The sequence below is a fragment of the Cherax quadricarinatus genome, chromosome 80 (assembly GCF_038502225.1).
Source record: "Cherax quadricarinatus isolate ZL_2023a chromosome 80, ASM3850222v1, whole genome shotgun sequence".
NCBI lineage: Eukaryota > Metazoa > Arthropoda > Malacostraca > Decapoda > Parastacidae > Cherax > Cherax quadricarinatus.
Genome location: NC_091371.1, coordinates 17,840,800 through 17,853,916, shown reverse-complemented (window position 1 = coordinate 17,853,916; position 13,117 = coordinate 17,840,800). Strand labels below are relative to the sequence as shown.

The window sequence follows — 13,117 nt, the reverse complement described above, 5'->3', positions numbered from 1 at the left end:
AGTATCTCCGTCACAGTGTAGTGTGGTACATCAATATCTCCGTCACAGTGTAGTGTGGTACATCAGTATCTCCGTCACAGTGTAGTGTGGTACATCAATATCTCCGTCACAGTGTAGTGTGGTACATCAATATCTCCGTCACAGTGTAGTGTGGTACATCAATATCTCCGTCACAGTGTAGTGTGGTACATCAATATCTCCGTCACAGTGTAGTGTGGTACATCAATATCTCCGTCACAGTGTAGTGTGGTACATCAATATCTCCGTCACAGTGTAGTGTGGTACATCAATATCTCCGTCACAGTGTAGTGTGGTACATCAATATCTCCGTCACAGTGTAGTGTGGTACATCAGTATCTCCGTCACAGTGTAGTGTGGTACATCAATATCTCCGTCACAGTGTAGTGTGGTACATCAGTATCTCCGTCACAGTGTAGTGTGGTACATCAATATCTCCGTCACAGTGTAGTGTGGTACATCAATATCTCCGTCACAGTGTAGTGTGGTACATCAGTATCTCCGTCACAGTGTAGTGTGGTACATCAATATCTCCGTCACAGTGTAGTGTGGTACATCAGTATCTCCGTCACAGTGTAGTGTGGTACATCAATATCTCCGTCACAGTGTAGTGTGGTACATCAGTATCTCCGTCACAGTGTAGTGTGGTACATCAGTATCTCCGTCACAGTGTAGTGTGGTACATCAATATCTCCGTCAGTGTGATACATCAATATCTCCGTCACAGTGTAGTGTGGTACATCAGTATCTCCGTCACAGTGTAGTGTGGTACATCAGTATCTCCGTCACAGTGTAGTGTGGTACATCAATATCTCCGTCACAGTGTAGTGTGATACATCAATATCTCCGTCACAGTGTAGTGTGGTACATCAGTATCTCCGTCACAGTGTAGTGTGGTACATCAGTATCTCCGTCACAGTGTAGTGTGGTACATCAGTATCTCCGTCACAGTGTAGTGTGGTACATCAATATCTCCGTCACAGTGTAGTGTGGTACATCAATATCTCCGTCACAGTGTAGTGTGGTACATCAATATCTCCGTCACAGTGTAGTGTGGTACATCAATATCTCCGTCACAGTGTAGTGTGATACATCAATATCTCCGTCACAGTGTAGTGTGGTACATCAATATCTCCGTCACAGTGTAGTGTGGTACATCAATATCTCCGTCACAGTGTAGTGTGGTACATCAATATCTCCGTCACAGTGTAGTGTGGTACATCAATATCTCCGTCACAGTGTAGTGAGGTACATCAATATCTCCGTCAGAGTGTAGTGTGATACATCAATATCTCCGTCACAGTGTAGTGAGGTACATCAATATCTCCGTCACAGTGTAGTGAGGTACATCAATATCTCCGTCACAGTGTAGTGTGGGTATTCTAGTAGTGTTCCCCACAGTCTGACCTGGCAGGGGATTTAAGTGTTCTGCGGGAATTCTCTATGCCATTAAAATGTGCCGTGTAGGCAGTTCCAGACAAATTTGTCTTACACTTTTACAGTGGCGAGCATAAAGTGATGACGGGTCGAGTCTCGCTCTTTTATGAACATTCTGCAGACGTTGCTGCTTATATTAAAATCCGCTTGTTATAATAAGGTTAGGTAAGTTTTCTAAAGTTCTTTTGATACAAAATTATTAATTTTTTTTTGTGTTAATGTAAAAATTATCTTTAAACGTGTAAGAGAAAATTTTAAAAAGGACTTAATTTTAAATGCGTTCTTGCTAATTGACCACTTTTATCGATTCGGCACGACATATTATTATCTATCAGTCCATAGCAGGATTCGAAACCTGCACACTCTGATTCAAGGAACGCACTATACTTAATCCACACAGCCAGACCCCAGATAATAAGTATGAACGCCTAGCATCATCGTCTCCTATTTTAAATATAAACCAGCAAAGGCTGGCAGAAACGGCAGGCACACAAACGTGACCGAGAAGATGAAGGAAGAGCTGAGAAGATTGGCCAACAGGAAAAAAAAGCTGGAGAGTTACCACCAACCCTCAGAAAGTATAAATCAACATAATTGGATGTTAACCTGTGTCGACAGCAAACAGTGGAGGAATTACTCTGAGATACTACTACTACCGCTATCAGAAGCCTAAATAAGACCTTGGGCTACGAAATTGACAGGCTGTCGCACTCCACGACAAACGTCAACGACAAGATAAACGTAACAAAAGACCATCTTTACCAGTTGTTTAGATTCTGCACGTCGTCAGCACACATCAAGAAATACCTCTACAAGACAATGATAGGCCCGATGCTAGAATATCATGCATACCTCTGTCACTCACACTCAAATCCGACGTGCTGAAATTACAGAGTCCAAACAGAGCTTTCCGATTTTTCTGACATTCTGCTGAGAAACAAAGTTAGAATGGATGGTCTCCATGTCAATAAGTGACAATAAGCGCTAGACTCGACAAACTCAAGATTATTATTATTATTATTATTATTAAACACATACACAGCACTACCATTCCACATAAGCCAGTTTTAGATTTTGAAATGTTTAACAATTCGCAAACGGGCGAAATTATTTACAAACATTATCTCAATCCTGCAAACTCGGCATCAGAGTACACAGTCTGGATGTTTGGCTAAAGTACTGTTCACTCTGATGTCCAGCTTTCAGGTTCAAATCCTGCTGTGGACTGAGAGATAGTGTTTTTAAGCCAGTATTAATGGAAAAAAAAGAGAGGAAAAATCGCTGTTAGGTGGAGCAAAGAAAAGAGAGCAGTGCAGCTCGACCATGGGCTCTCCAGCAACAAAATCCTCGTGATAAATTCTGCTCTCCTCACTCTCCCTTGCCTTTAATCCTCCCCAAGGCCTTCCAGTCCCTGTTCCAACTTTCGATTACGACGATTCAAGTTGGTGCTGCAAATCCCACCTGCCGAGAAGAAAGGATCGAGAAGTATTCATTACATTGTTTCGCACATAGTCCCAGGTAGAATGAAGGATCAGTGGGATTTATCAGGGTAGGCTTCGATATTTTGGTGACCACATGTGATCAGGGCTAGTATATGTGTGCGTACGTGTGTGTGAAGATCATACGTTAGTAATGTTCTTCATGAGGTTATCTGAGGTGATCACCATGTAGATTAACTGTATATGTGGCAATGCTAAGACCACTTGACCAGTGGTGATGTGAGTTGTGGTTAAGATTATAAACTATTGTAAGTGTTTTTTTTTGTACAGGTACAGACAGTTGAGTTTGTTAATATCAAAATACATTAGTTTGCTTTAAAAATGTGTTGATTTTTAGTGGTGGTGGAGGTTGTGGCGGTGGTGGTAATTACGGTGGTTATGCGGTAATGGTTGCGTTAGTGATGATGATGATGGTAGTGGTGTAGGTAGTTGTAATGGTGGTGATGGTGGTATTAGTGGTGATGATGGTAGTGATGGTGTTGGCTGGACAGTAGCATCAAATCAGTAGTGGAAGTGAGAGAAGCAGTTACAAGAGTCGTCATGTGAGCGAGGTGCGAGCATCAGTCAAGTTACACTTCAAGTCTCAAGTGACACTCCTTCACAAGGCGCCTCCGCTCTGCTACAAGCATCCACATTTGCTTGGTGGCTGTCCCGTGCGTGCTCTACGTGACAGCTCTGCAAATTTACCAATATTGAGTTTTTTATGTAGGAGCAATTGGTGGCTTTCGATATTTCCTAGTCGCTAGCCCCAGAGATGCTACACATTTTCTGGGTAATGCAGGGAAAGCTTTTTAAAGAATTCCAATCTAATAAACATTATTTTACTGTCAGATTCTTATTATTAAAATTACTCATATTCAAAATTTCTTGGGTATTTATTAACAGTATATTTTCCACTCAAACACAATTCATTATGTATGAAGACATTACGTATTTTTTGCTGCAGACTTAACAGTGCAGTTTTATAATGCTGTACCAGTGAGTGAGCGCTCCTAGTTGTTTCCAGATGCGTACAATGCCCTACCCACCCTACTTATAACTTTTGTACAACTTTTATACACTTGCAACACAAGGCACATATCTTCCTCTTTAACACTACCATATGCCTTTTCTAAAGCCATAAATTTAGCATGTAACTCATTTCATTCACAGTTATGCGCTTCACTTTTGTTGACTCGAAACTACCCGTATATTCTCCCGCGATAATTGAAAATTTGGCCAAATGGATATTTGCACATATCAATATACATTACTGGTGACGGTTAAGAGCTTACACTTTAACTAATAATTACAGTTGCCTTCATTTTTTTCCGAATGCAACGATAAATGTCACAGAAGAAAGGGAAACTGTGAACTCCTAGGACTAATAAGACGACAACACTGGACTAGCCTGTAACTACAACGACAGTCCTACACGTGGCCAGAGATTAGCAGCCTAAGGTTTTTCCATACAGCTTTTCTGTTTTTTTTCTTTGTCTTCTTCGTGGCTATGTTTCACCTTAGTGTTGATATACTGTGTGTTCGTTCATCTGCCACGCCATTTCTTCTGCTCCATTTCACAAATATAATTTTTTATCAGTGGAAATAATTGTTGAGGGGGTGTTAATTTGTATCAACTTGAATCTTTGTTATGGAATTAGATACGTGTGCAATTTGAAGACGTTTCTACAACCAGTATTTTGTTTGCGATTCAATACAGAAATGATATATGAGGACAGTAGATGAGGCAGTCAGTCCCTCAGCCTTCCAAAACTATACCATGAAGACAGTGAGTATCTTCTATAGAGTATATATCCTACAACCTATATGCTAACCTTAATTCCAGCTCTTGGACACTACAGTATGTAAAAGAGCCCATCTTACTGCCTGTACTTCAGAGTTGTCAAGACTAGAAGATTGAACACAGGCTTCCAGGATGAAGAACTAATTAATTCATTTTCCGCTATCTTCTATGTATAATTCTGCAAGGTTGAGGGGACTAATTCCCTAATCGGGATTCGCATATCATTTCCATCTTGCATTGAAAAAAGCTATTGGTGGGCGAAATGTCTTTAAGTTAAGATAGTTAAGATACCCAAGTGGTGTACTTGTGCCTAATTCCTCACCTCGTGCCGGTATTGTATACTGTTATTGTAATGATAAGACCCTTGTTACTTGTAGCACCTTTTGCCTCGTCTATGTTGTCAGAATTGTTTTCCACTGACGTTCTCATGTCTACCTTGGTAGAATTTATAGTTGCCACATTGATAATACCGTTCCTTGATAGCGCGCATATATATATATATATATATATATATATATATATATATATATATATATATATATATATATATATATATATATATATATATATATATATATATATATAGATATATATATGTCGTGCCGAATATGTAAAACTGGTCAATTAGCAAGAACTCGTTTAAAATTAAGTTCTTTCTAAAATTTTCTCTTATACGTTTAAAGATATATTTTTTTCATTAATGTTGATGTAAAAATTTATAATTTTGCACCAAAAGTATCTTAGAAAACTTACCTAACCTTATTATAACAAAAACAATTTATTTTAGCCTAACCCAACTAAATGTATTTTAGATTTGTTTACAATAATTTAATACTAAACAAACACAGTGAAATATATTTTTTTCGTTAGGTTCAGAATGATTTTGGCGAAATTATTGCATACACAAATTTTCACTTGTCCTATATGGCAAGATGAGCGTTGCTATTTAAGCCAAGATCGCAAGTTCTGCCTATTCGGCACGACATATATATATATATATATATATATATATATATATATATATATATATATATATATATATATATATATATATATATATATATATATGTTTATATCTGTTTATATCTGTTGATGGTTCCGGAGATCACCACATGTAAGTTAAAAGCGAAACATAACAGCAGTAAAAACTGCTAAGAAATTTACATCAAATTATAAATGACTCACGAAATCGTAATAACACGAATGCAGACCAAACCAAACCAGTGGTTTACGTACTGGCCTGGAATTTTACGACTGTTCGCCATGGGTTCAAACCCCACTCACTTCCGTTTTTAAATTAAAAATAAATGTTCGCTGATTAAAAATAAGTGTATGCCGAATGTAAGCACAGGTTTGTAAAATTTACTGTCATCTTGCATATTCATGAGACAGAGTACAAAACTTTTAACAAGCTTCCATTTCATAATTGTACGACGACGGTAGTGCCTCTTTGGATGACTGTTCTCTACCAACCTGTTCGGTTCATGTTGATTTCATGGTGTTCCCGGCATTTTTGGCAGATCTGGTAATTATCACCTTCAAGCTTGATCATGTATATCAGAGTATTGATGTAGCAGCAGCAGCAGCTTCCTCTAGTTTCCTGGCCTCATTCACTCCAGGTGTTCCTAGCGCCTCCACAAGTCCCACAGTGAAACTAACCCACCACTTGACAGCTAACATTTGTTTGTTAGTAGTCCTCGTCGTCCCTCCTCCTCCTCGTCCTGTGGTGCTTATTGCGGTAGTCCAGAAAAAATTACTTTGAAGCCGGCTATAATTGTCGTCAGTGAAAATTGTACACTCATAACAATTACCATTATCAGTAATGTGTCTGGATATGAGCCATTTAGCGACGCAAACAAGTACTTAACAAAATTTTCACTTATCGCTGGCGAGTGTAACTGAAACACGGCGGAATGCTACCCTAGATTTATTGCGTCCATTCATCACCAACTTATTTACTTAAATAGAGTTACAACATACATATGCGTGTACGTATTAGTTTTCCTACTTATCATAAGTCATATATTAAAATTGTTTTTTTTTTTAAATATTTTTTTTACTTACGATTTCTCTACAAGCATTAGTTAAGTTAGGCTCAGTGTGATTGGTTAGATTATCCTTATTTCATGAAAAATATCTTGGGGGAGTAAGTGTGGCCACTGGAACTGCAGATAATATGTTGCAAATCGCTGGGAAAAAATCTGCATTAATCTACACGTCTGTAGATTAATGCAGATGTTTCAGTCTATCCTGTGGCTTGATAATAGTCGAGCAGGGATCAAAACGTTGCCTATAGTTTCCTCGCGAGAGTGTGGATTATTTGTTGAATCTAGTTAATTTAGTCTGACGTTAAGTTTGCTGTCATGGTGAAGCTCGTCACACTATGTGAAATGAAACCATCAAATCTCAAAACGGCACAATACTGTGACTGTAACAGTACACAGATAACTCGAGCATGAGAGAGAGGAACTTACGACGACGTTTCGGTCTGACTTGGACCATTTACAAAATCATACTTGTAAATGTGACTTTGTAAATGGTCCAAGTCGGACCGAAACGTCGTCATAAGCTCCTCTCTCCTATGTGCGGGTTATTTGTGTATGTCACTAACTTAACGTATTAAGCTGGAATATATTCATTTCTCTCACCCTTATTAGTCTTTGGGAATCACTGTACCAGTTTTTTTTTCTCTCTCTCTCTTTCTCTCTCTCTTTCTCTCTCTCTCTATCTATCTATCTATTTCTTTCTCCTGACTTGCTATTTTTGTCTTAGCGCGTGACATGGTGTTCATCACTCAGCAGTCTCTCATCCCAACAGTCTCCCCTCCGAGAAGTATCTCTGACAGGCATTCTTTCCTTCCAGCTCTATCTTCCCAGCAGTCTTCCCTCCCAGCAACCTCTCCTCCTAGCAGACTATCCTCTCAACAGTCCTATACTCGCAGTAGTCCCTCCTTCCAGTAGTCTCTCCTACAAGCAGTCTCTCTTCTTCAGCGTCTCCCATCCCAGTAGTCTCCCCTCCCAGAAATCTCCTCTTGGCAGTCTCCCCATAAACTACTTTGTTATGCTCACGATGACTCATGGGTGAAGTCTCAAATCGCCCCATTAGTGTGGTAGTGGCTTAATGCCTTCAGTACCGTCGTACATCACCTTAGTTTTGTGCTCTCCACTAGCAAGCTCTTCAGGTGATGTGTCATCGTAACTCATCTGTCGAGGTAGTTTGTCTTCGTAACTCACCTTTCTAATAGCTCTGGTGAGTTATGGTGTCATTCTCCACGTGCAGGCTATCCTCCAACGTGAGAATAGTGCCTGGTGATACCTGGAGGGTGTTTTGGGGGTCATCGCCCCCGCGGCCTGGTCCATGGCCATGTCCCGCGGGGTGAAGAAAATACAGGTTGTAAGACTTACATTTAGTGGGACAACGTTTAGCCCTGCACAGAGCAAAACGTTATTCCAAATGTTTGTTCTTTAATCCTTCTCTTTCAAATTGGCAGTGCGCCATTTGGAGTCATGTTCCGCGCTGCGACACATAAGCCGCCCGTTTGTCATTTCGTTATTGGTGGTTAGTTTTATTGAAAATAGTATAAAATACAGACAAGTAGATGATTAAGACATATATCGTTCCAGACCATGGAGCTGAACTCTTCTCCAGGCTGAGGGACTGACCACCTCAAATACTATTTCTCCAAGGTTGATGGATTGATTACATTTCACTACTACACCTGCTGCCTCTGTATGTGACTGAAGAAGTCTACTGTGTAAGTGAAACGTTTCAACAATAAAGATACCCAACTGTTGCATAAGTGTCTTAATCATGGTTAGTTATACATAAATATAGGTTAATATACATATACATTGCATTCAATACTTCTCGTACCATGCGCCTTTTTTTCTCTCTCTCCGTTTCCTCCGCATTTGTGATCCTCAATTTTTCGAAGCCTGAAATTTCCACTCTTCGCAGCTCGTTCTCTCGCCTTGGCTATCCTCCCAGTTTCATAAAATTTTCTCTACTAAACCCGCTTCTGCAAAAATTCCTGTGCTTTGTCTTGCCTTTATTTAAAAACTCCAAACACCTAACACCCTTCGTCCTCAGAACAGGTAACTTACATTGCTCAAGACTAATGCACTAATAACAATCTAGTTGAGGTTTCTTCTGTTATTGATGCTGCTGGTGAGTACATTTCTCGCTTTCCCTGAGCTCTATTATACTAGGGTAAAACCCAGCAGCCATAGTAGATCACAAAGCGTAATTATTACCAACATTGTACAAATTAAGTCACACGTACAACGTATGGGGAACTTTTTTTTACTAAGGAGACTTTTCTGTGGAACTGGTATGGTGATACCCACAGTCGAAGGTAAAACACGTAGGCTTTCATCAAGCCTTTTATTTATTTTTTTTTTAAGAAAACGTTTTGCCACCAGTGACTTCCTCAGACCTTAAAGATTGAAAAAGCCACTCGTGGCAAACTGTTTAATTACTAAATATTTTTAGCAGTGCATATGTGTGGTTTATCTTGGTTTATCTACCACACTTTGTTCACCAGAAGCTTGCTAAATCCAAACTGAAAACATAAAAATCAGAATATATAGTGGAAGGAAGGTTGGATGTGCTGAAGATAAGGTATAATAAGAGAGGACATCTGACGGCCATGGCCTGTAAAATTAACTTGGCTAACCATTTTTTATATACTAAAGCCCCTATTGCTTTGTATAAACACTTTCTATTCCTGGGTGGTAGGATTGCCAGAGACTTTCCTGCCGTTATGCCCGGTGGAACAATCTGTAGAACTCCTTAGCATAGTTAGGTTATAGTTATTGAATAAACGCATCTCGGCGCCTGTTCAGCTCCTCTGTTTCTGTGATGAGTTTATACACGTTCCACTTTATAAGATGTTCATTAATGATACTGGGTACGACACATGCATTATTTTTATTGTCAATGCGACATACATACTTCATTTTAGAGAACACTGCCGTCAGGTAACCAGACACATAATACTCCTGTATTTACTACGTCTGATTTTCAACTATGTATTCTCTGACTTCCTGTACTCAGTATTGGGTTGAAGAAAATCCTCCAGAAGGAAGCTAATAAATAAAAGCTTCCCATATGTTGCATGTCTCTTTTTTTAGCCAAATACTATGGCTTATTTTCCCTCGAAATTCTTACCTAGGATGCAGCGCACAAATGTCGACTAATGCTTAGTTACGTATTTACTAGGAGAGGAACAGGGGCAGCTGATGTAGATTGGCCTAGCTGTTCGCCTTCCTTCTTCGGGAATCACACACCGGGCACTTCGGTTGTGAGCCTAAGACTCTTCCACTGGGCAGCTTATGAGTCAGCCTGTGCTGGTGCTGGTGTTACTGTTATAATAATTATTATAATCACATGGAAGCTAGAGCCGTCAAGGTCATATAGCGCCTGACCTGTTAAAGCAGTCAGCTGATTTACGTGGCAAGTGGCTTGGAAAATTGTCTCTGAAAGTGGAGGATGATGCCAGGATGGTGGTGAGGCTGACGGTGAGTCTGTTGCTGGTAGTGAGAGTGATGGTGGTGGTGAGGGAAGTGGTAGCGGGGATGAGGGTGGTAGTAGTAGTGATGAGGGCTGGAGAAGGTGGTGGGGAGGGTAATTGTGGTGGTGGTAGTGATGATGGTAGGGGTGAGGTGTGTGTTCTAACCTATTTGTGGTTGCAGAGGTCGAGTCACAGTTCCTGGCTCCAGTGTGTGTGGGGGGATGAGGGTGGTAGTAGTAGTATTGATGAGGAACTAGAGAAGGTGGTGGGGAAGTTCACTCGAGTTGTGATGATGCTAGGTTTGTGTGTATAAACAAATGAATCCTCGGATTCCTCGTTCAAGGAACCCACATTTTGAAAATGAAACTAAACGGTGTTTTGGTCACTCTAGAAGTATTACCAGGACACTGCTTGATAGTGGCTCGTGACGGCTCCACTCCTAAAGTTGCAATTCCAAATTCCTGATTATAAACGAATTCAAAATTACAACATAGCGTTGTATAATTAAAGGAAAAATACAAGTATACTAAGAAACCAGCTAGATGGATGTTCGACCTCCAACTGAGGTTCTTTTCAGCTGAAAAGGGCCCAAGTTACAAGTAGAAATATGCAGATGAAGTCCATATATGCGATTTATTGGTATAATTTTGTGTTTCCTTAAATAAACTTACAAGTGTTGATTACTTTACACTCATCATAGGGCTGTATACACTACTCTTAGTGAGGTGGAAGCCGCTGCTGTGTAGGCAGTAACTCATCTGTAAAAAAACTTACATGCGGTCACAGTTGTGGCCCAGGCTAACTTTCTCCTGTGTATAGAGACACATATCTAGTTTTATGAATCTTATTATGTTGCCACGGTACAACGGATACCACACTGGTTTGCTAATTTTAGCACTGGCTTGCCATGAATTCGAGCCCTCATTCCGTTCGGTGAGTTGTGCAGACAGTATTTTGTATTTCGGAGGTGTCTCACAACATTAAGGTGTGTTGATGGTGTTCCCGAGCGAGGGTGTTGATTGGTGTTATAGGCTCTCACGTCGTATGAGGTGGTAAATGCGTGTTGCTGGTTATAGTGCACATGTCGCTTACTGTTACTGCCTTGTTTACATCATGTCCTGCAAGCTAGGACGGAAATGACTCCGTTAAATGGCTAGTTGGGCCAGATTATGATGGCAAAGAGTGCGCACTGTGTGTGTGTACGTACGTGCGCGTGCTTGTGCGCGAGGCCATGTACTGTATGTTCTTGTGTGCTTATGGGTATATGTGCGTGTGTTTGTGTAATTACCTAATGTAATTACTTGTAACGACAACAGCAGAGTTATGTTCATGATGTCCCGTCTTCCATAATTAATTAATATTATTTTTAACTGATTTTTTCACCTATCTGTAGCGAGGGATGTTTACAGGACTCCGTCTTAGTTGCAGGCTGCGCCTCATAACATATCCACCAGCTGGCCACCTAATGCCTCATACCCACCTGTAGCAGGTCATATTTACTCATGAACGTGTGTGTGTGTGTGTGGTTTGCTTTCAACATTTCCTCTTCCAGTTTATTTCACATTTTTACTATCTAGAGACAATGTAATTATTTCCTAACATATCTGTTGTTCATCTGCATATTTTACTTCCTATGTGGTAACAGTTCCTCCCAGTCTACCCTATTAACTCTTCTAGAGTATGTTCTATGTCGTCATCATGTCTCCTCTCATTATTCGCTTATGCAAAGACGCCAGGTTTAATTCCTTGACCTTTTTTTCACTACACTTGAGAGGAACAATTGTGATGAGGACTTCGGGTATCTAGCTCACCTGAGCAGGTGTATCTAGAGTGTAGAGACAACAACAACTACCCTGCAACACCCATCTTATCTGAGCAGGTGTATCTAGAGTGTAGAGACAACAACAACTACCCTGCAACACCCATCTTATCTGAGCAGGTGTATCTAGAGTGTAGAGATAACAACAACTACCCTGCAACACCCATCTTATCTGAGCAGGTGTATCTAGAGTGTAGAGACAACAACAACTACCCTGCAACACCCATCTTATCTGAGCAGGTGTATCTAGAGTGTAGAGACAACAACAACTACCCTGCAACACCCATCTTATCTGAGCAGGTGTATCTAGAGTGTAGAGACAACAACAACTACCCTGCAACACCCATCTTATCTGAGCAGGTGTATCTAGAGTGGAGAGATAACAACAACTACCCTGCAACACCCATCTTATCTGAGCAGGTGTATCTAGAGTGTAGAGACAACAACAACTACCCTGCAACACCCATCTTATCTGAGCAGGTGTATCTAGAGTGTAGAGACAACAACAACTACCCTGCAACACCCATCTTATCTGAGCAGGTGTATCTAGAGTGTAGAGACAACAACAACTACCCTGCAACACCCATCTTATCTGAGCAGGTGTATCTAGAGTGGAGAGATAACAACAACTACCCTGCAACACCCATCTTATCTGAGCAGGTGTATCTAGAGTGGAGAGATAACAACAACTACCCTGCAACACCCATCTTATCTGAGCAGGTGTATCTAGAGTGGAGAGATAACAACAACTACCCTGCAACACCCATCTTATCTGAGCAGGTGTATCTAGAGTGGAGAGATAACAACAACTACCCTGCAACACCCATCTTATCTGAGCAGGTGTATCTACCGAGTGTAGATACAACAACAATAATCCTGCAACGAATACTTCGACAACATTGAAGTTACTTTTATGATTGTACTTGTGTGCTGAGATACAGCATTGTTATCAGTATAGATATTCTGTATGCACTGGCGATAGAGATAATGCTGTATTTCGGCACATATAAGTGAAGAGAAACATTAAGTTTATATCAAGAATGCATCAA

The 13,117-nt window shown here is 40.4% G+C and overlaps 2 protein-coding genes across 4 annotated transcripts in view; one reads left to right on the top strand and one right to left on the bottom strand.

Annotated features, from left to right (window-relative positions):
- The window catches only part of LOC128702434 (uncharacterized), a 188,966-nt gene that overhangs the window by 43,475 nt on the left and 132,374 nt on the right, over positions 1–13,117 (bottom strand). The window lies entirely within an intron of this gene.
- The window catches only part of LOC128702371 (probable serine/threonine-protein kinase clkA), a 168,631-nt gene that overhangs the window by 87,363 nt on the left and 68,151 nt on the right, over positions 1–13,117 (top strand). The window contains exon 1 of one of the 3 annotated variants that reach the window (XM_070102195.1): positions 4,290–4,394. The exons of the other annotated variants lie outside the window; for them this stretch is intronic. The gene's annotated coding sequence lies outside the window, so the exon portion shown is untranslated. Of the gene's footprint in view, positions 1–4,289; positions 4,395–13,117 lie in introns of those variants that run through there. 3 annotated transcript variants of the gene reach the window in all.